The 20112-nt window shown below is 41.5% G+C and overlaps 2 pseudogenes; one reads left to right on the top strand and one right to left on the bottom strand.

The window, feature by feature from the left end:
- Positions 1 to 6444: 6444 nt before the first annotated feature.
- LOC122686582 lies at positions 6445 to 8513 on the bottom strand (annotated as a pseudogene).
- An 8592-nt stretch (positions 8514 to 17105) lies between these two features.
- Positions 17106 to 20112, top strand: part of LOC122687090 — a 64374-nt pseudogene continuing 61367 nt past the window's right edge.

Here is a 20112-nt window from a genome sequence, read left to right as displayed (position 1 = left end):
ATATCTTCTGCTTTTGTTAGGTCCATACCATTTATGTCCTATATTGCACCCATCTTTGCATGAAATATTCCCTTGGTATATCTAATTTTTTTGAAGTGATCTCTAGGCTTTCCCATTTTATTGTTTTCCTCTATTTCTTTACATTAATCACTGAGGGAAGCTTTCTTATCTCTCTTTGATATTCTTTGGAACTCTGCATTCAAATGGGTATATCTTTCCTTTTCTCTTTTCCCTTTTTCATCTTTTCTTTTCTCAGCTCTTTGTAAGGCCTCCTCAGAAAGCCATTTTGCCTTTTTGCATTTCTTTTTCTTGGGAATGATCTTGAGCCCTGCCTCCTATACAATGCCATGAACCTCCATCCATAGTTCTTCAGGCACTCTGTTTATCAGATCTAATCCCTTGAATCTATTTGTCACTTTCACTGCATAATTGTAGTGGATTTGATTTAGGTCATACCTGAATGGTGTCTCTGGTGGAGAGTTCTGACAAAACGTGGTCCATTGGAGAAGGAATGGCAAACCACTTCAGTATTCTTGCCTTGAGAACCCTTGAACAGAATGAAAATGCAAAAAGATGGGACACTGAAAATGAACTCCCCAGGTCAGTTGGTGCCCAATATGCCACTGGAGATCAGTGGAGAAATAACTCCAGAAAGAATGAAGAGATGGAGCCAAAACAAAAACAACACCCAGTCGTGGATATGACTAGTGATGGAAGTAACGTCTGATGCTGTAAAAAGCAATATTGCGTAAGAACATGGAATGTTAGGTCCATGAATCAAAGCAAATTGGAAGTGGTCAAACAGGAGATGGCAAGAGTGAACATTGACATTTTAGGAATCAGCGAACTAAAATGGACTGGAATGGGTGAATTTAACTCATCCACTACTGTGGGCAAGACTCCCTTAGAAGAAATGGAGTAGTCATCATAGTCAAGAGAAGAGTCCAAAATGTAGTACTTGGGTTCAATCTCAAAAATGACAGAATGATCTCTGTTTGTTTCCAAGCAAACTGTTCAGTTTATGCCCCAGTCAGTAATACTGAAGAAGCTGAATGGTTCAATGAAGACTTACAAGACCTTCTTCAACTAACACCCCATAAAAGATGTCCTTTTCATTATAGGAGACTAGAATACAAAAGTAGGAAGTCAAGAGATACCTGGAGTAACAGGCAAGTTTGGCTTTGTAGTACAAAACGAAGCAGATCAAAGGCTAATTGAGTTTTGCCAAGAGAACTCACTCGTCATAGCAAACGCCGCCTTCCAAGAACACAAGACTCTACAAATGGACACCACCAGATGGTCAATACCGAAATCAAATTGATTATATTCTTTGCAGACAAAGATGGAGAAGCTCTATACAGTCAGCAAAAACAAAACAAGGAGCTGACTGTGGCTCAGATCATGAACTCCTTATTGTAAAATTCAGAATTAAATTGAAGAAAGTAGGGAGAACCACTAGACCATTGAGGTATGACCTAAATCAAACCCCTTACAATTGTACAGTGGACATATTCTAAATTGGTGGTTGTATGAACAGATTTTACTGAGAAAGTTCCCTAAGTGAAGAGATAATTGGGTAAGACCTCTCACAACATGAGAATGGATTCAAAGAAATTGAGAAAGGAGATGGGGAAAGTGTAGTTCTATAATTTAGATAAAAAATGGTGAGAACTTGAACTCACAAGAGCAATTGAAATGAAGTAGGGGAGGATAAAGATCACAAAGTAAGTAAATCACCATAACTGATACATTTTGAGTATTTTTCAAGTGCTGTGCACTGTTGTGAGTGCTTACATTTATAATCCCTTTCAATTTCTACAACTATTGTCACAATATATATAAATTTGACCATCTAATACCATTTTACAGATGAAGACACTGAAGCTCAGAGAGGTTAAGTGATTCACTCAGTATCACCACTAGTATACAGCAAGAAAATGGCCGAGATAGAATTTAAACCCTGGAAGCTTGGCTTTAGAATCCATATTTTAGTACCTTTAGAGACAAAATATGTTAATGATGTGGAATCAACATTATTTGCAGGTTAAAAAGATAAAAACATGAGGGGGAAAGATAAATTTAAGATGATTCCTGAGTTTCTGACGTGGGTTGGAGATTAGAGAGTAGAAAATTTATTTCATTGAGAACAGATTGACTATAAAATGCACATATCCACTGTTATAAATAAATACCTCCCTTATAACACTGTGTGGTAATCAGTAAGGCTGTTGGTAAGTATTCTGTTTTATCATCTTCTATGCATATGTTTAAGATGGAATTCCCTACTCTTTTGAAGAGAAATATCTCCATGTAACTTGGTTCAGCCAGGAAAATGGAAGCAAAATAGCATGTGTCATCTCCAGACATACATTTTAGGAATCTATGTGTGATTGATCACACTTTTTTGCACCATAATAACTTATCCTGAGTACTGTAAGTTTACTCAGAATTAATAAAGTAATATGCATATTTTTAGAGCAAAGGTATAACCTCTACGTATGTTGTTTACAATAATTACTACCATTTATTCAGTGCCAGGCACTTATATACATTATTTCTAACCTTCAGAACAAACTTGAATAGTATAAAAACTCCATTTCATGAAACAGAAAAACAATGCTTGAAATGGTTAGTGTTTTGCCTAACATCATCCTGCTAGGAAGCTGTAGAATTAGGATTCAAACTTGGTGTATTTCTTCTCACTTTTATCTTTTTTTTTTTTTTTCCTGGCCTTTGCAAGTTTATTGCATTTTTATTAGTTACATCATTTTGTGATTTTTTTTTTTTACAATATTTGCTTGTGAACTTTGAATTTATTCCCTACAACAAAACTTCTATTTTCTTAAATTTCTTGCAAGATGAACAGAAATAAACTGACTTAAAGGCACAGTAGCTGGCAACTCAAGTCCCTGCTTGTTCCCCACACAAAAGCTCATGAACTAAAGTAGTTTTACATTTTTCTTGGCTGATATAACCACAAGCAGTTAAGAGTTGTATGCCTATAAAAGGAAAATGAGTGGTTTCAAAATTGGGGTGGGAAGTGTCAGATTAGAATGAATTAGAGTAGACTGGGGCTCTCTTGCGGCTCAGGTGGTAAAGAACCTGCTTGCAATGTGGGAGATCACAGTTCCATCCCTGGGTTGGGAGGATCCCCTAAGAAGGGAATGGCTACCCGCTTCAGTATTCTTGCCTGGAGAATTCCACGGACAGAGGCACCTGGCAGATAAAAGTTCATAAGGTCACAAAGAGTCAGACATGACTGAACAACTAACACATCGAACTATTTACTGATTTTGTCTCTCCTTCTTTAACGTCTTTATTCAGATGCAACTCACATTTAATTCAATCATTTAAAATGTACAATTGAGTGCGGGGGGGAAAAATACACATGAGGCACCAACATGAAGTTAGAAGTTACTGTGATTTGTCAATACATTTTTTTATTTTTATTTTTTTTTTTTAAGCAGAGAAGTCTGAGATAGAGACCTAGAAGTTACAATTCCAAAGGCCATTACTATGTGTGGCTCCTCAGTGAGTGGACAGTCAGGATGACAGGTGATGAATGAGGCATTCTAGAGCACATAGCAATCTCCTATTTAGGATTCTTTGGGCTGTAAGTATCTGGAAACCTTAAGTTAAATTGACTTACATAGCAAGAAAATGAATTGTCCATAGAACAAGAACTGAAAGTCAGTTTTCTAGATTTCTTTCTTTCTTTTTTTTTGTAATGATTTAACACTCTCATCTCCTTTATGCTTCATCATCCTCATTTGTGTTTCTGCCCTCAGAGTGATTTTATCATGGTTACAAAGTGTTGTAGTCATTAGAAGTAACATTAAAATACATAGAAAACCATTCAAGTCTATCTGTGACCTTGCATTCATGCATGCTCAGTCACTCAGTCTTGTACAACTCTTTGCAACCTTGTGGACTGTACCATGCCAGGCTCCTCTGTCCATGGAATCTTCCAGGCAAGAATACTGGAGTGGGCTGCCATTACCTTCTCCAGGGGATCTTCCTGACCCAGGGATGGAACTTATATTTGCTATGTCTCCTGAATTGGCAGGTATATTCTTTACCACTGAACCTTGTGGAAAGCCATCTGTGATCTTAGATATGTTATAAAATCTCACTGAATAGGAACAGAACACATGGCCACCCTTTACATTAACTGGGGGATTGTTTCACTCTGATTGGTTCAGTCCATTCAGCATTTACCTCTGTGTTGGAGATGGAGTAAATATCTCTTGAGAAACGAAGGGGAGAGGTGATTATTTGAACAAAGTTAAAAGTCTGTTAGCCAGTATAAAAATGGGAATGAATGTTGAGCAATCAACAAATGTTTCTGCTATTGTCAAAAGTAGACAAGAAGCAGAAAAAAAAAAAAGTGAGCAAGAAGGCAAGAGAAGTAAAAAGAAAATGATGAGTAAAATAGTTCATTGAAGAAGAGTACTCTCAAATAAGAGCCAGAAAAAAGAATCACTTTAACTTACATTGAAAAAACAAAACAAAACAAAACAACAACAACAAAAAAAACCATTTCATTTCCCCCTATTTTCCTCTTTTATTTTTTTCCCTCTTGAAAACCTATGGCAAGAGAAGATATTGAGAGGAAACATGGTTTGTAGAAGGAATGAGAGATGTCAAGCCAAAGAAAAAGTAAGGAATGTTCTTTAAGTTTCACTATGAAGAGAGAAGTAAGGTGGTAGCTAGAAAAGTTCTCAGTCTTTCATAGCTTTGTGATAACAAAAGTAATACATACACCTTCAAAATTCAAAGATTCCTAAAATATGTTATCAAAGTGATATTATCCCAAATTACAACACAAAAATACAGCTATTGGGCTGATATAAATTTCTCTTATTGTGATTATGTATATGTCTATTCATATAAATATAACCACAATCTTTGGCAACCAACTTTTTTCTTATTAATATAAGTTGATATTATTTTAAATTGGTACAGATGGATTCCTCTAGCTCACTTTGATAAATGAACTGTGTACTTTCTTTTGCTATAGCATTCATTATAAATCAAATTTTAGCTTTTAACATTTATAATATATTCAATGAAATAATCTTGCACGTATGAATAGGGCAACTTTTCTGGAAATTAGTTTCTAGATGTAGAATTATTATTCAGAAATAACTTTTACAATTTTTAAAGATAAAGTCAAATATTTCTTGCTGAATATGTGTTAGGTAGTTAGAATAGGAAAAAAGGAATCCAGAATGGCTGTGGCTAAAAGACAAGTAAGGGAAAAGCCCGCAAAAATAGAATAAAGGAAGGTCCAAGGACCAGAGTGAGGACCTCAGGTAATACAAACAGCACTCCTGGCTAACCCAATTTACATAAGGCAGGGTCCGGGGTCCAGCCTCGGCAGGATCCAGAGGATACCCTCAGGATGAACGGCGTCGGCCAGAGAGAGAGAGAGAGACAGAGAGAGAGACAGAGAGACAGAGACAGAGACAGAGAGAGACAGAGACAGAGAGAGATAGAGACAGAGAGAGACAGAGAGACAGAGACAGAGAGAGACAGAGAGGCAGAGAAAGACAGAGAGAGAATGACCAGACGGGGGTGTTTGCAGGGTCTGGCAGAGTCTGGCAATGCTTTATTTTTTACCGTGGCTTTTATACCCTAAATTAGTACATCTCTAAGGGGAAGATAGTTTAACATTACATCAGCTTGTTCTTCACAAAACCAGGGTGTTTTCTGCATACTTCTTTGTTTATGAGGGTCTTGTACATTATCTTCTGGCCTTGGGGCCTATTGACATTTTATGACCTAGGTGAATGCAAAGCTGTTTTCTGTAATCTATTCTTTAATGAACACAAAGGTCAGTCCTTTTGCAGAAGTTATCAGTTAAACTTATCTAAAAGGTTTACCACACAAAGACTCTGCAGCTCCAGGGAGGCAGCCCCTGTTTAGCATTCCTGGTTAAAATTAACAATTTTAAACTCTTATTTTTCTAAAGCTTTAACTATAACCACTTTTAGAATAATATTTTTATGTTCTCTAATAGCACTTCCTCACCCCCGAAGGGCTCTGTGCCTATTAGGGCCTTTATGTGATCCGGTTCTTGATGCTGTTTTATGATTAGGGTATTATAAGCAATCATGCATATTAGTACCAAGGGCATAAACACATTTGCCAAACAAACTAAAATGCCAGCAAAGGAGTTTAAATTAAAACCCTCCTTTCACCCTGGATAATCTCATAAAATACCACCACCTGGGAAACTTATTGATTAAAGTTCTAAACTGATTCTTATTTGGAAAGAGATCGGGGAAGGCCTTCTGCCTGTGTCACAGAAATTAGGGAGTAGTCTATTGAAGCAAGCATCAGAAAGACAGATATCTTTAAGGTGAGCGCCGGGGGCAGCTTTTCGGAATCCCTGAAAACCTGATCCGCCTTGCCCGTCAGGTTTTCTCCCTCATGACCTTGTCATGGGTGGGATCTCGTGTGCCGGCTCCTAGCATCTCCACCTTTTTTATTTTTTAAGACAGCCAGATGGATCTCAGTCGCGAGCTTTTGAGTGCTCTGCTAGAGAGTTCTGACAATGCAAGGAAGGATTATAATGAGAAGTAAAATTAGGGCTGCTACAGCAGCATAACAGAAGATAGTTGATAGGATATTTTTTCCAGTAATAAAGTTAGAAAAGGTATGAAAAAATTCATTAGCAGCTCCTGCAGCAGTAAAGTGCAGGCGGGAATGTTCTAAGGTTTTTGTTGACCGTGAAGCTTTCCAAGATCTAAACTAATGCTGGAGCTATTCCATACACCTGAAATATGATTTTTAATCCTTTCTCAACTGTAATCTGTATCATTTACTTTCAGGGGTGTTACACAGATCCATCAATAGTCAACGTGACAGGATAGTGCTAACTTTACCCTTAAAGCCTGCAACTCAGTTCCAATATGCATGACTGCTTCTTTTAGGGCATCTATTTTTACTTCTAATTTTCTATCTATAAATTCTTGCATAGCTAGAGCTAAAGAAACATTTTTTGACATATCATTGACATATTGAGCAGTATGTACCTGTTGAGTCAATGATATCGCTGCCACAGTGACAGAGGTAATTGCTGTTATCAAAGCTGAAATCCCTAGAATAAGTAGTCTTACAAACCATCGGGAACGCATTAAATCTTGTAGTTGTTGCAGAACGACTAAACCGTAATTGTCATACCAATAGGCATTCACTGTGACAGGCACCATAAGGTAGGGTGGACGTTGCAGCACCACAAAAGAACAAAGATTATATTGAGGGGTTAAACCGGATGAAAGCATGCATTGTTCACAGTAGACTATATTTGATCCACCTGAATAATTCATTTGTATATGAAGCCTTTTTGAATCATTAGCAAACAAAAAAACATAAGGGGAGGGTAAACAAGCCAGCACAGAATAGGTGGAATCATTTTCTGGCCAAGATAGAGTAACAACGGAGGTGGCAGCAAGGGCTCTCCAAGTTTCTGGTTGCCAAAAAGTTTTACCCTTTGTTGTATAGGGCAACATGGGGGGAACAAATTGATTATAACACCATCTGCTGGCCACCAATGGCCAAGGGAGGGAATCATATTTTCAATTGTTAAACCTACTGACATGGTCAGAAACAGATCCCAGATTCTGACTTGGATTTGGATTGCTCCAGTCTTGTACCGAATAGTTTCTGCCTCTCGGTATTCTATAATCTATTCTCGAATTATAAGCACAAGATTTTCATACCGGATATCCCAGGCGGTTGTCTATAGTTTTCCATACGACATCTGAAGGAGCAACATCAATACAATTGGGATATTTTGGTGGAGCATTAAGGAACAAGGATTTATAGGGGTCAAGGACCCCGGGCATACGGGCCTGTAATATCCAAACCAGCCAATCTCCTGTTTTATCTGAAAATTTTTGTGCTGGGGTATCTGTCAAAATTGCTTTCTTGGAGGTTCCGACACACCCCTCCTTAGAGGGAGTGATAAGATCTCTTATATGACTATGGGGAAGTTAAAGCAAAAGGGAAGGTCATCCGTTAATCCCCTGAAAGTATAATGATCTTTATTATAAGAAGTATAGTATCCTCCCAAGAGATGAGGCTGGTCTGTGTTGACCCGTATAGGGTCATTGTTCCAAGTAACTACTTGGAAGGTCAGGGGATCAGGGAAATATGCCCAGTGTTTTTCTGATGTAGAAGAGGTAGCACTTGCCTGCCAAGACAGTAAAGCAAACATAGCAATAAAAACCCTTTCAGGAGAGGCTGAGGATCCCTGTAGAGAAGCTATTCCCTGTGCTAGATGGCAAAGTGACTTAATTTGCCCCCATGTCGGTATGGAGGCTTGTTGAGTTGCCCACGCAGGACGTCCTGGTGGTTTCCATTTGTTCTTCCGGGATCTCCATTGCCGGTTGTTTCAGAGTCTGCTGGACCTTCTAGGTGGGCGGCGGAGGCAGGGGCAGAGGAGTGTCCTTCTTCTTTTGTGGTCAAAGCAATGGGGGAAACGGATGTCTGGGGGACTGTGACATGGTGAATCAGTCTGTCCAGGATCCAAATTGGCTACTCAGCACCCTGGGGGGAAATACAAGCACACCCTCGGCCGCTGGTTAGTAATGGGTCAGGACCCCTCCATTGTCCTGAAAGAAGGTTTTTCCATTTAACCAGAAGTTTTGTACTCTGCTGCTCTGGACTCCAATGTCGGAGCATTGCAGTAACCCCAAATGAATCAGTGCTTAGATTGTATATTACAAAAACAGTGTGTTGTAGAATCTGGTGAGGGGAACTATACTTAATTCCACCTTTATGTGGTTTTAAAATTTGAGTTTTTAGGGTCTGATGTGCTCTTTTTACGATGGCTTGTCCCTGTGGGTTACAAGGGATACCTGTGCTATGTTTTATATGAAACCTTGTACAAAAGTCTTGAAAAGATTTAGAAGTGTAAGCAGGGGCTTGTCAGTTTTAAGACATTAAGATAGCACAAGTCTAACAGTGAGGGGTTATTTTTGGTAGAAGCAGAATGAGCTTTCATATGTACCATAATCTTATATAACACTTATTTACTTTACTAAAGTATCAAAAGATTTTAAAAACAAATATAAATCACTTAAAGGCAAAGAAATTCATAATTTGTTATTGAAAGGTTCATTCTAAGAAAACTTTGTTCTCTTAACATAGAGAGTAGACTAAATTCCAGTCTGTTACCAATTTACCGGACAGCAAACAACCGAAATTTTTCAGTTAATCTTAGAAAAGTCTTTTTATAAATCTTGAAGAACTAGCAGTATTTTTTTTTTTTAAGGCATGAGAGTGAAACCATATAAGGCATGTTTAAAATCTAATTAAATTGTAATTGACAAAGTAGCCTGGTCATTGTTATGATTTGTAACACTTAAACGTGATAACTAAAATTATAACTGACATTTTACCAGTACATATCAGATTTTCATGAATTTCACATAATTTCTAGGATATCTATATAAGTAGCATCAACCATACAATATAACCTGAGAAGATTTATCACTCCTCCAACAATAATTCCCATGTAATTTAACATGTCAAATGAACTCAGGTAGTTTAATAGCTCTTTAATAGCTCTTTAGGATGTCTCAGGGGCCCTCTGAAGCATCCCAAAGTCAGCTAGAAGTCAAGCTATTTAGGCAGTTTTGTCAATAAATATCAAAAGGGTTTATAGTGCTCTGTCAGGTAGAATCATATAGATCACTGTGAAATAATATATTTGCACTTTTCATCAAACCTTTTTAACACTTTCTGTACCCATTACTTTGTTCTCCCATCCTGAAACAGCCACCTGTAAGTCAGATTTACTCCCCCGCCCCCCCTTTTTTTTTTTATAAAATGTAACTTCATTATTCATACCTTCTTTACTGAAGACACACATCCTACTTTCTTTAAGCAACCAAGAATTTACCTTTATATTAGCATTCTATAGATTGGTGAGCATAAATACCAGTGATAATTTCTAAAAAAATTCTAGTGAACATCTCAGGATGACATCAAACATTATTTATTAATAGTCTAAAATCTTTAGTTTCTCTGTAAGTTAGTATTCAGTAATGAATGTTTCAGAATCTTATTTTATTTGGAAATGACCTAGCTATTTAATAAACTTCTGTTATTAGTTTAGCACAACTTCAGAAATTTAGGTTACCAAAATCTAGAGAAACTGTTTTAGACAGACATTTTTAATCTTAATAAAGTTCAAAAGCTCATATCTCATTTACCCCCCCCCCTTTTTTTTTTGAAGTTTCTTTACTTGAGGTACTTTCCTTGCTGACAAACTTGTAACAGATATTACAATATAACAATATTTAACTTATAATAAACCTAGGCATAATGAAAATATTTTACTTGATGTTAATTACTCCAAGACATGTCTATATTAGATAGGTCAACAAACAAACATTAATATCAGGTATTTAATACTGAATATTTTCTAGTTTACCTGAACCTGGAATTTATTGTTTAATTTAGAATTATTTGATTTGTAAGCACTTACCTTTTTTTTTAAAGCCAATTAATTAGAGCTCTTTTACAAATTAACCTAAAAAATATTACCCAGAGACAAAGACATACCAAGGCATATTTAGACAGACAGTGCAAGATCTAGCTTCATTTTTTAACTTTGGTCATGAATTAGATATTACAATATAAAATTTACTAGTTTATAAAAAAGGTGAAATAAATAAAAATTTTTAAAGGCTTTTCCCCTTTTACCCTCAGTCTCAGGAGTTAGAGATGGTCTAGATAATTGTTCCTGAGAGCCCTGGTCTCAAGGCACAGGGAAAGAAAATCAAGTTCTAACAAAAAGCAAAATGGCCATCAAAAATCACAACACAGAACACAGAATTAAAACACACACATATAAACCTGGTAGTCCTCATCAGACACTCCCTTAAATACAAGAATACAGTCTCTCAGAAAACATTCTATAGAGACACAGAACTTTAGATGTCTTCAAAGGTTTTAAGAGGAGGAAAGGAAAAGAAAGAGGAGGAGGAGGCGGGAAAGGGGGGCAAAAGGGGTGGCCTTACAGACGTCTCCTGCCACCTGCAGACACCCAGGCGTTACGGGACTTTTCCCTGGGCTTCCAGAGAAGGGAGGACTGGAACTCGGCCCTACCGCAATTTGAGTTCTCTGCCAAGAGGAGGTGATCAGTCTCCAGTCCTCAGCTCAAGCTGAGGCCCTTCGCCCAAATTCCTGCTTCCAGGACCGGGGGATTAGAAGAACAGGAAGGATAGGAAGGGCTAAGGAGAGGACAGAGAGAGGGAAGGGGAGAGAGGTCAATAAAGTCTCTTGTTCCTTACCGGTCGGGGCACTCTGGCCAGTTGCCTGCATCAGGAGGAGACCAGGGACAAAAGGGTCCCAGTTGCGGCCGCTGGGTCTGGTCCATTGGCAGGCAAACTGGCCTCTGAGTACCCCGAGTGGTCAGGGGTCAGTCTCAGCAAAGAAGAGTCCCCACCAGTTGCAAGAAGGGGGACCCCTTCTAGGGCCCATAACTGAGCTCTTATAAATGAATTGTCGGAGGAGACACATGTGCTGACAAAGCAAGAGATCTCATTGGAAAGAGCACCGGGGTGGAGGGCAGGAGGGTAAGGGAACCCAGGAGAACTGCTCTCTTCTGGAAAACAAGGACATTGCTCTTGGACAAAGGTGGAAAAGGACTGAACACTGGTCTTTTTAACTTTAATTCCTCTGTGGTTAAGGAGTTTCATTATGATTCCAATAAAAAGCTGTCTTTCTTTTGACTCACTGTTACCCATTTTTGTTACTAATTATTTTTCTTTCTTTTTTTTTTTTTTTTTTGTTACAAATTAGAAGAAGATAAAAAGAGAAAAAAGGAAGAGGCTTAATTTAGAGAAGAAGGAAAGAACCTGAAACGTACCCACCTTTCTTACCCTACCTTTCTTATGTAGGGGGCCTGTAGCGCCCTATGGGGTTCTAAAACCTAAAGCCTACCCACTTTCCTCACCTTACCTATCTTATGCAGGGGGGCCCGCTGCGCCCTTGCGGGGTCCTAGCTGTCCCGAAGACTGAACAATGGGGGGGATTACCTTCAGGTTCCCTGTTCGTGGTGCCACTTGCCGGGGTCCAGCCTTGGCAGGATCCAGGGGATACCCTCAGGATGAACGGCGTCGGCTAGAGAGAGAGAAAAGACACGAGAGACCAGCCTTGATAGGGCCAAGTCTGCGAGGGAGAGAGAGAGAGACAGACAGACAGAGACAGAGACAGAGACAGAATGACCAGACGGGGATGTTTGCAGGGTCTGGCAGTCTGGCAATGCTTTATTTTTTACCGTGGCTTTTATACCCTAAATTAGTACATTTCTAAGGGGAAGATAGTTTAACACTACATCAGCTTGTTCTTCACGAAACCAGGGTGTTTTCTGCATACTTTGTTTATGAGGGTCTTGTACATTATCTTCTGGCCTTGGGGCCTATTGACATTTTATGACCTAGGTGAATGCAAAGCTGTTTTCTGTAATCTATTCTTTAATGAACACAAAGGTCAGTCCTTTTGCAGAAGTTATCAGTTAAATTTATCTAAAAGGTTTACCACACAAAGACTCTGCAGCTCCAGGGAGGCAGCCCCTGTTTAGCATTCCTGGTTAAAATTAACAATTTTAAACTCTTATTTTTCTAAAGCTTTAACTATAACCACTTTTAGAATAATATTTTTATGTTCTCTAATAGCACTTCCTCACCCCCGAAGGGCTCTGTGCCTATTAGGGCCTTTATGTGATCAGGTTCTTGATGCTGTTTTATGATTAGGGTATTATAAGCAATCATGCATATTAGTACCAAAGGCATAAACGCATTTGCCAAACAAACTAAAATACCAGCAAAGGAGTTTAAATTAAAACCCTCCTTTCACCCTGGATAATCTCATAAAATACCACCACCTGGGAAACTATATTGATTAAAGTTCTAAATTGATTCTTATTTGGAAAGAAATCGGGGAAGGCCTTCTGCCTGTGTCACAGAAATTAGGGAGTAGTCTATTGAAGCAAGCATCAGAAAGACAGATATCATCTTTAAGGTGAGCGCTGGGGGCAGCTTTTCGGAATCCCTGAAAACCTGATCCGCCTTGCCCGTCAGGTTTTCTCCCTCATGACCTTGTCATGGGTGGGATCTCATGTGCCAGCTCCTGCCAGGCAGGCCCAGGGGAGTAGGAAAAAAACATGAAAAGAGGACCCAAAATTGGGCTGGGGGGCCTCTCTTCTCTTAGTGTGTTTTCGGTCAGCCTTCCCTTATGTCTCGAGGATGTATTTTTCTTTGCTTTCTAAATAAAACTGAGCTGTAACACGGAGCTTCAACACTAGTCCACCCAAGAACTGTGACATTGATCCGTCTGTCGCTTCAAATTTTTGTTGCGATGAGACAGAACTAAGGAAATTACAAACTTCCGCTACATCTGTGGAGCTGTTTCTTGGATTTAATCTGGCTGAAACAACCTCGGTGTGACCCCCACAAGGAGGAGGCCAGGCACAGAAGGAGCCCAAATCGGTGAAAGCTCCTGTGGTAGAAGCTGAACATGAAGAAAACCCAGCACAGGGGAAGTGACAAGAAGCCCAGTGTGCTGGAAACCGGAACAGTGAAAAACAAACTCAGCAGAAAGCTCATGCTGCTCATTCTCAGATTCCAGAAGACTTTCAGTTAAGGTAGGACGGTATCGCTCCTATGCCTGGAAGGACATAAGCCTAACAAAATCGTAATTTCTTTACAATCTCTCATTTCTTGTTTCCTCAAACCCCAGGCGAGTTGCAGTGGGTGCAGTTGAGGGACTCTGGAGAGGCTACTCCCCAGTGTGTCCTGAAGACTCCACTATCCTCTGTGCTCTAGTAGCTGTTACCCATGCTGGTGGGTGTTCTTCTGTCCTTAATCTTCCTTGTGCCAAAATCAGGTCAATGAAAACTGTGAACACAGGTCAGGTATTTAGCAGATTTTCTGGCAGGTTATGAAGGGGATTCTTTGGCGCATTTTTTCCACTACCTTTTCCTCCTGTCCTTCAGCTCCTCTCTCCTGGGACTTGAGCCCAGCCAAAACCCATGGTGCCTGGCTTCAGGACCTAATAAAGCTCAGGCTCTGATGTCTCATTGCAAAAATTCAGTGAGAGACACAGCGATAGGTAAGAGGCGGGTTTGTTTGGAATCAGACAGAAGTACACTCCACAGGGTGTGGGCCATCACAGAGGGCAAGTGCAGGGGCCATGGGATGTAGTGTGGCTATTTTTTTCCAGTTGGGTAAATTCATATGCTATTGAGTGGGAGGATCATTCCAACCATTGGGGAACCACCCACTCCTCTGTCTTTTGACAGTGACTTGGAACTGTCCTGCCACCTCTGGGTATGTCATTAAGCTTACAGGTTGGGGATCAAGGTTTAGTTGAATTTGACTTGTCATCTTGGGCCCATTTGACTTTAATCAATTTTTATTATGCCCTTCGCTTATGTCATTTTTCAGAATTTGTGCCCTGCCCCCTTCTCTCCTTTTTCATGCTCTTTTCCTGAGCCCCATCCAGATCCACAACGTTGCCTGTACAATCTTCTGGAGGGACAACCAGAAAATAGCTGGCCCGTGGGAGAGAAATACTGTATAATATTCAATCCCTCTAGATATTCAAGACTTCATCTTCCATGTTTCCTACAACATGTGCAACAACAGCATCTCTCAGTGGACCCACTAGGGCAGGTGACAGGCACACAATGCCTGCTAGAAGTTCATCTGTTGATGGCAGCCCTTCAAAGGCAATTGAGCTTCTGGGGATAAAGTCTGCCACTTTGGGAATTAGCCCTGCAGGCCATTAGGGCCCAAACCCTTACCACCCTTCTCCTAAAGTTACAAACGTACCCCCAGATCAAATCTCCACTCCACTTTATGGAACATCTGGCCTGTTGCCTCTTATCAATTTGTTCTGAAGCCACTTACTAACTCCTACAACCGGGACCCTGCCCCCCTGTAGGCAACATTACTCCACCCTGCTTATTGAGTGAGTGAGTTAAGATACTAATGCCCCTAACAGGGCCAGATAACCCACTCCTTTGTCATTACTTCTATTATTACCTAAAGTGGGTCTACGACAATGAAATATTTACCATTGGAGACACCCTAACCTGCTCTTATGCAGGAAATCCAGGAAATCACTAGATTTCCACAAGGGGAGGAAGTCAGTGACTTACATTCCCTTAGAGCAGTAAGAGGCTTATTGCTTATGGCTGTTCACCAGGTTCTCAGTCTCAGGGCACAGACTTGGATGGCTTTACATCATGATAACTCTTCCCATCTGTGGTGAACAAACTGGCAATGAGTTAAAATTACACTCTCTTAATCCTACTCAGCACTGGTTATGCTGGAGACCTTGGGGATGCCCAACTCCAGTCTGGGGGATCCCAGGAAGTCATCCTGCCTCGACCTGCCTAGGGATCTGGTCCTCGAAAGGTTGTCATGCCTCAACCTGCTTGGGGATTTGCCAGTCCAAGGGTCCCAGGAGGTCGACATGCCTCAACCTGCCCAGGGACCCAATTCTTGGGAGATCTACATGTCTTGACCTGCCCAGGGGTTCAATCTCCAGGAGGTTGTCATGTCTCAGCTTGCCTGGGGATCTGCACCCTGACCCAGGGATGCCTGGTTCTCAGGTTGCAATAGTACTGGGTAGGATAAGCTTCAGAAAGACTCACCCCTAAGGAAGACCACCCATGGAAATTGAAGGATGCCAATTAGTTTTTTTCTTTTTTTCTTTTCCTCCCTGTCATCACTGTTTTTCATATGGGAAATAACCAATCTGCTTCCTGGCAGATGCCCTTGAAATGCATCCTTGATAATTGGAAGCTGTCCGATCCTCTAACTCTAAGGAGAAGTAGCTTAAAATTATTTTCTGCCACCGCGTGATATCCTCTGGGGGACAAGGAACACTGGCCCGAGGATGGGGGTTTAAATTACAATACCATCCTGCAGCTAGACTTATTCTGCAAAAGATAAGGGGAATGGACAGAGATCCCGAATGTCCAAATTTTCTTCTGACTAAGAGATATGAAGGAACTCTGTCTTAAGTATGGGATTGTTGTATGCCCTAAAAGTGAACCTACTAGGCAAATGGTGTTAGGCGCAGACAACCAAGAGAAGGAAACTGCCCCCCCCCCCCACCCACTTGAAGGCTCACCTCCCATGGCTCCTGAGTTGCCTGGTGCCCCTTCCTTGTATCCAAACGTGCCCCCATATCTGGGAGTGCCAACCACCACAAAAGCCAACTTGAGTATGTCCCTTAGTTGAAACTGGAGGAGAATTCAGACCAATCTGGATCCATAAGCCCTCCCTCTTAGAAGACAGATCAAACAAGACCTGGGAAGCTATACAGATGACCCAGGCAAATATCTAGATACATCCCAACACATTATCGTGGCCTTTGACTTGATGTGGAAAGACACCATGGCCATATTTAGTCAAAATTTATCTGACCCTGAGCATACTAGGGTCTTAAAGGAAGCCCGAAGGTATGCTACAGGGTTTCGCATATCAAGCGATACAAACCCAGTAGGGGAGACTGTAGCCCCCTCCTCAGAACCTAATTGTAATTATAATGACCCTGAGCACATCTGGGAAAGGGATCATTTTCTGATCTGTGTGAAGGCAGGACTGAAAGAAATACAGCAAAAAGTAATCAGCTATGCCTGGGTCTCAGCAATAACTCAGGAGCCCAATGAGAACCTCATTGCCTTTCTGAAAGCCCTCCAAAAGTTTACCAATCTGGACTTAGACTCTTATGAGGGGCAGGTGATTTTAAAGGACAAATTCCTGTCCCAGTGTGCATCAGACATCAGGATAAAGTTACAACAGCTACAGCAGCAGCACCCTGCTGCCTCTTTATATGACATGGTCCAGATAGCCACCAATACCTTTTATATCAGAGAATAGGAGAGGGAGACCAAGGCCCTGGAAAGGGAGAAAAGGAAAGAGATAAGGCATGCCCAGATGCTGGCCGCCCTCCAGGGAAGTCTTATGGCAAACCCTGAGTCCTTGAAGGATAAGGCACGAGGCAAATGCCTAATCTGTAGACAGGCGGGGCATTGGGCCAAAGCGTGTCCAAACCATTGCATGTCTCCTAAAATGGCTTGCTACAAGGGCGGCACTCTGCCCTGGGAACTCAAGAGCCTCAAAGTCGAGCACCAAGCCTTCCATCATGATGGTTCAACAGGACTGAAGCGGCCCACTCCAGCCAGCCCACCTATCACAGATAATCATCACGGGTCTGGAACCAACGGTGCAACTGGATGTGGCAGGTAGGTTGGAGAATTTCTTGGTTGACACAGGAGCTACCTACTCTGTCCTAACTCCCTACTCCGGAGCCTTCTCCTCCCAAACCTGTACCGTTTTGTGTGCTGCAGGAAAAACAATTACTAAAAGATTCACCGAAGCACTTCTTTGTTCCTGGATTGGACACATATTTTCTCACCTGTTTTTGGCAGTCCCTGAGTGTCCTACTCCCTTACTGAGAAGAGATATACTCACTAAACTGGGGACCACCCTTGTGATGGGAAACTTTTCAGCGCCTAGAGCCCTACAGCTTCTGGTTACTATGGAAAAACCCATTATACCCTCTCTAAAGAGAGGGACCAAGAACTATGAGAGGAAAAAATTAACCCCCTGGTGTGGGACCAGGGGACTCCTGGATGAGCCCACCAAGCTGAACTGGTCATCACTGCCCTCTGAGATCCCACGTGGTCTCCTAGCCAGAAACAATACCCCCTCAAAAGAGAACCTCGGGAAGGACTACAGCCTCTAATAAATAAATGCCTTGCCTGTGGGCTATTGGTCACCACCAATTCGCCATGAAACACCTGGATCCTCCCTGTAAAGAAAAAGGACTGTACCTGGTGAATGGTTCAAGATCTCCAGATCATAAATGAAGCTACAGTCCCCCTCCATCCCACAGTACCCAATTGCTATGTAATCTTGGAGGAAATCCCACCCAGTGCCAAGTGGTTTACAGTCTTGGGCCTCTAAGATGCATTATTTTGCATACTACCAGCCAAAGAATCCCAATGACATTTTGCCTTTGAGTGGGAAGCTCCAGGAGAAAAACACCAACAGATGACTTGGACACTATTACCTTAGGGGTTCAGAGATAACCCCCACCTGTTTGGGCAAGTTCTTAGAAAGGATCTCCCAGGTCTGGATCTGGGACCTAATGGGAAAATATTGCAATTTACAGATGACCTACTAATCTGCTGTCCAGATGAGAAACATGCAATTCAGGTTCTAAACTTTTTGGCAGAGAGATGATATAAAGTCTCCTGTGCTAAGGACATATGGTCAAGACAAAGGTCACTTACCTGGGATTTCAGATTACCCACAGGTCCAGGAGGCTGTCCTCTGATTGGGTATAAGAATCCTTCATTTTCCCTCCCCCATGACTCAAAAACAATTGCGAACTTGCCTGGGGCTAAATGGGTATTGTAGAAGTTGGATACCCAGCTATGGTCTAATTGCCCAACCCTTATATGAAAACTTGAAGGGACGGGATGATTCAATCCCACTGATGTGGGGAACTCCTCAAAAGAAGCCAGAGCCTACAATAAAACAAGCCTTAACTCAAGTAACTGCCTTGAGGTTGCCAGACCCAGAAAAGCATTCCAACTTTTTGTCCACGAAAAAGAAGGAAAAACCTTGGGAGTGCTAACTCAAAGGTTGGGACCTGAGCCCCAGCCTGTAGCTTACTTATCCAAGAGGCGCAACCCAGCGGACAGGCTCAAACCTCCCTGCCTTCAAAATCTTGCAGCTATTGTAATCCTGATGGCAGATGTTTTAAAACTCTCTTTTAGGGGAAAACTAATGATTTTTACAAGCCACCGAAATGGCAACCCACTCCAGCATTCTTGCCTGGAAAATCCCATGGACGGAGGAGCCTGGCCAAGTACAGTCCATGGGTCACAAAGAGTCAGACACAACTGAGTGATTTCACTTTCACTTTCAAGTGAAACAACTCCTAAATGGGAGAGGCCATTTATGGATGTCTGATCAAAGAATCTTCAGATATCAAGTAGTGCTGATGGAAAAGCCAGGCCTGACTATATCCCCTTGTGAGTTGTTAACCGAGCCAACCTCCTGCCTACCCCCGAGGGCTCTCTCCCCTTTCACTCTTGCCTAGAAACCTTGGACCACTGGACAAAATCACGAGAGGGATTGTCACAAGATTCTCTGACCAATCCTGAGGAAATCTGGTACACTGATGGAAGCAGCTTTGTATTGGATGGAAAAAAGAGAGCCAGGTATGCAGTAGTTTCCAATTTTGAGATCATAGGGGCTAAACTTTTGCCACCAGGTACTTCAGCCCAATTAGCTGAGCTCATAGCCCTGACTCAAGCTTTAGAGCTGGGAAAAGGGGGGAAAAAAAAGTAGTCATTTACACTGACTCCAAGTATGCCTTTCTAGTGCTATATGCACATGCTGCAATTTGTAAAGAAAGAAGCCACTTGACCACTCCAGGGTCCCAAATCAGTTATGGTGATCAAATCCTTAGGCTCCTGAAGGCAGTCCATCTGCCCGCTGAGGTTTCAGGCTCCCGCTGTAAAGGACACCAGAAAGGAGCACGTAAGTGGCACGAGGGAACCAAGCAGCTGATCAGGCAGCTGAGAGAGCAGCGTTACAGAACCATGACCTAATAGGGGCTGCCACCTTAGGTCCATAGACTAATTTGTCAGAAATTCCTTTATATACTGAAGGTGAGACTCTTAAAGCTAAGAGTGAGGGCTTTCAAGAAGATCATATGGGGTAGTCCCATAAAGTGGGGCTCCTTTTTCTGCCTGGGAACCTCCAAGGGAAGTTGGTTAACTCCTTACATGCCACCTCTCATTTAGGGGAAAAGGCCCTCCAAAGACTACAAGAAAGATCCTTCAGAGGAACAGGCCTCCAAATGACTATAAGGCAAGTGGTCTCCTCTTGTCCCACTTGCCAATTAAACAACCCCCAAGAAACTCAAAGACCCTAGCTGGCCCAGCCTGTCCAATGACCTGGGACCTACCCAGGAGAGGAGATGCCATTGTGACTGGAGACTTCAGTCTTCAGGAAAAGTAGAAAGAGCCAACCAATTATTAAAATCAGAGATTAAAAAAAA

Source organism: Cervus elaphus, chromosome 30, assembly GCF_910594005.1.
Source record: "Cervus elaphus chromosome 30, mCerEla1.1, whole genome shotgun sequence".
NCBI classification, from domain to species: Eukaryota; Metazoa; Chordata; class Mammalia; order Artiodactyla; family Cervidae; genus Cervus; species Cervus elaphus.
This window is presented reverse-complemented; position numbering and strand designations above follow the sequence as displayed.